The sequence below is a fragment of the Peromyscus maniculatus genome, chromosome 21, assembly GCF_049852395.1.
Source record: "Peromyscus maniculatus bairdii isolate BWxNUB_F1_BW_parent chromosome 21, HU_Pman_BW_mat_3.1, whole genome shotgun sequence".
Classification (NCBI taxonomy): Eukaryota; Metazoa; Chordata; class Mammalia; order Rodentia; family Cricetidae; genus Peromyscus; species Peromyscus maniculatus.
Window position 1 is genome coordinate 31,642,591 of NC_134872.1, and position 3,796 is coordinate 31,646,386.

General features: G+C 38.0%; 1 non-coding gene across 1 annotated transcript; it reads right to left on the minus strand.

Moving 5' to 3' along the window:
• Positions 1-2,085: 2,085 nt before the first annotated feature.
• LOC121824912 (U6 spliceosomal RNA) lies at positions 2,086-2,192 on the minus strand. The gene has a single exon (XR_006066911.2). It is a non-coding gene; the product is annotated as a U6 spliceosomal RNA (small nuclear RNA).
• Positions 2,193-3,796: the final 1,604 nt, after the last annotated feature.

Here is a 3,796-nt window from a genome sequence, read left to right on the forward strand (position 1 = left end):
CCTTCGGTTGGAATTTTCCTTCTAGTGCTTTCTGTAGGGCTGGGTTTGTGGATAAGTATTGTTTGAATCTGGCTTTGTCTTGGAATGTCTTGTTCATTTCATCTATGATGATTGAAAGTTTTGCTAGGTATATTAGTCTGGGCTGAAATCCATGGTCTCTTAGTGTCTGCATTACATCTGTTCATGTCCTTCTGGCTTTCAAAGTCTCCATTGAGAAATCAGGTGTTATTCTGATGGGTTTGCCTTTATAGTTCACTTGGCCTTTTTCCTTTGCTGCTCTTAATATTCTTTCTTTATTCTGTACATTTAGTTGTTTAATTATTATGTGTCGAGGGGATTTTTTTGGGGGTCTAGTCTGTTTGGTGTTCTATAGGCTTCTTGTATCTTCATAGGCATTTCCTTCTTTAAGTTGGAAAAATTTTCTTCTATGATTTTGTTGAAAATATTTTCTGTGCCTTTAAGTTGGTATTCTCCACCTTCTTCTATCCCTATAATTTGTATGTTTGGTCTTTTCATGGTGTCCCAAATTTCTTGGACATTTTGGTTCAGACTTTGTTGGCTTTAGTGTTTTCTTTGACTGATGAATCTTTTTTTCTACTGTATCCTCAATGCCAGAGTTCCTCTCTTCCATCTCTTGTATTCTGAAGGTTATACTTGCATCTGAAGTTCCCGATCTTTTACTCAGATTTTCTATTTCCAGTATTCACTCTGTTTGTGTCTTCTTCAATTTTTCTATTTCCCTTGTCAGGTCTTGGACTGTTTCCTTTATTTGTTTCATTGTTTTTTCATGATTTTCTTTCTTTATTGTTTTCTTCCAGGGCTTTATTGTTTTCTTCCAGGACTTTATTGTTTTCTTCTAATTTGTTTGCCCTTTCCTCTAGTTGTTTACAGTGTTCTTCCCATTTTTTTCTTTTTTTGTCTTTTCCTCTACATAAGCCTCTAACTTCTTCATGATGTTATTCATAAGGCTGTTTTCTTCTGCTTCTTCCAATGTTTGATGTTCAGATCTAGATGTTGGAGGCGGGCTAGGTTCTGGTGATGCTGTATTGCTCTTCATTTTGTTGTATGTACTTCTGCCTTGACATCTGCCCATCTCCTTATGGTTCGTTCTTGGCCTTATCTGTGCACTTGTTTCAGACAGAGCTGACAGATTCAGGAATTCTTTCTCTCTTGTCCAGATGGGAGCTCCCTTGTCCAAATGGGAAATCCAGGGCATGATGGAAGCTCTTATCTGGATGGGAAACTGGGGCAGGATGGGAGCTTTTGTCTAGACAGGAAGTCAGTGGTAGGATGGGCGCTCTTATCCTGAAGGGAAGTCCAGGTCAGGATGTGAGCTCTAGTCCAGAAGGGAAGTCCCGGGCAGGATGGGATCACTCTCTGGTCCAGAAGGGAAGTTGGGGGCAGGATGGGAGCTGGGGGCCAGTCTCTAAGTCTCAGGAAGTGGCTGGGGTCTCAGGCAGATGGGTGTGGGGCCAGGGCATGGAGATTGCAGGGGCTGCCGGGGGCTTGGAGAAGGGGATCCTTCCCGGTGGGGCTAGAAGGGGACCTGCCCGGTGGCCAGAACCTGGGGCAGATCTTGTTCTTGATATGACCAAGTAATTGTGCTTCATAGTGGTTTAGAGTTTAAATGTAAGTAGAGACCAGAAAAAAATAGTATAGGAAACAGAATTGCTAAAAAGAAGGGAAACAGTGAATGTAATTTTATTTACTTAGGAGGCTAATGCAGAAGATCCCAAGGTCAAAGCTAACCTAGCTATCTCAGTGAGACTCTGACTCGAAATAAAATGTAAAAAGAGGACAAGGATTCAGTTGTGAAACCACTGTCTTGGCATGCAAGACGCCTCGGTTTCAAAACTTAGCATTGTATTAAAAATTTATACAATGTTCTGGGTAAAACACCACAGAAGATGTGCCCTTATTCCTCTTCCTGAGAGCTAATAAATTCAATTTTTTCCTCTTTCTTCTAAAAATATAAAAGGAATGTATGTACTTGGTGATTTGGGGGGGGGATTTTAAAGCTTTTTATTTATCAAGAGTGAAAACAGAAAACAGTGAAAACCAGTTGAAAAGGTAACACAGTCAAAGAAAAATATGGAACACTTCACAAATTTGCATGTCATCCTTGTGCAGGAGCCATGCTAATCTTCTTTGTATCATTCCAATTTTAGTATATGTGTTGCTGAAGTGAGCACACACTTGGTTGATTTTTTTTTAAAAAAAAGATTAAATGAGAGTGGAATAGTGTTAAAAGAGCTCAACCTGTTATTGAAGCTACATAGATAGGGAAAATATAAATAATTAAAAATTAGAGACAACTGTAATATATTCTTCAGAGGAGGCAAGCTGTATAGGACAAAAAAAAAAAACCAACACTAACAGTGAGAGAGCAAAAGAAGGCTGGTGTGAAATAAGTGTGAACACACCCCCAGCTGCTGTGGGATTGAAGTGGGATTTCTGAGTGCTTCATCGGCTCCCTCTTGAGAGCCTCAGGACTTACATATTTTTTTGTCAGACAGCTGCTAGATCATAGAAGAAAAGCATCTTACTGATGAGCAAACCTGTACCATATACACCTGTAAAGCTTGCAAATATACAACAGAGAAGCATCATATTCAGGGTTTCTAAAGAAATGGCTTTTCTAAATTTCACCAATGTTTACGAACATGCCTCCTTTTTCTAATATATTGTACAGTCTTACTAATTTTCAAGAATAAAAAGTGTACTTAAATGTTTCTAATATTCCAGAGTTGAAATATAATGTACTGTAGTAAAGATCACACACACACACACACACACACACACACACACACACACACACACACACACACCTAGCATGTGTGTATGCATTTGTGATGGTTGGCTTTATTTGACATAACCTAAAATTGTCTGAGAAGAGTCTCAAGGAGGAAATTTTTTTTACATTGGGTTGGCTTGTGGGCAGGTGTATGGGGATTGTTTTCATCAAGATAATTGATGTGGAAAGACCAAACCACTATGGTTAGTTCCATTCCCTACGCTTGAGAACATGAACTGTATAAGAGTAGAGAAATGAATCTTCACAGAAAAAGCCTGAAAAAAAGCTGCATATGTTCTTTTCTTGCTGCCTTGACTGTGGATATGATGTGGCTAACTGTTTTAAGTTCCTGCTTGCTGAGTTAACTTCTTCATATGATGGATAATATCTTGAAATAAACTATGAAGTAACATAAATCATTTATACCCTAAGTTGCTTTTTATGAGGGTGTTTTTGTCACAGCAACAGAAATACATTTGTGTGTGTATGTATACATTCAAACACATATACACATATGTATATGCACTGTCCTATATGTAGCTGTCAAAAAAATATTATTTCTATATTTAGAAAGTATAGAATATAAAAATATTTAATACCAGTACAATAAATATACTGAATTAAAATATGGCTAAGTACTAGCAAAATAGCACAGGATATAGATCCTTCCAGCAAACTGAAATCAGGTCAACATTTGCTATGATTTAGAATGTTATGAAGATAAGTGAGATAGTTTGGAAAGAGCATATATTTTGAGTCTCATAAAAATCAGCATGATAAAAATAGAGGAGTTCAGGACAATTTTGATGAATATGCCAAGAAACATAAAGTATATTGGATGGCTTCTTGGGTTGTAAAGATAAATCCCGAGCCTCAAGCCAATTAAGTTCATAAATGGAGTCAATTCTTTAGAGTCCCTTCACTTCTGTAAGTGCAATGTGTCCCTAGGAAGCAGCACTGACATCTCCAGGGAGATTATGCTACACCCACGAGGTCTGTGAT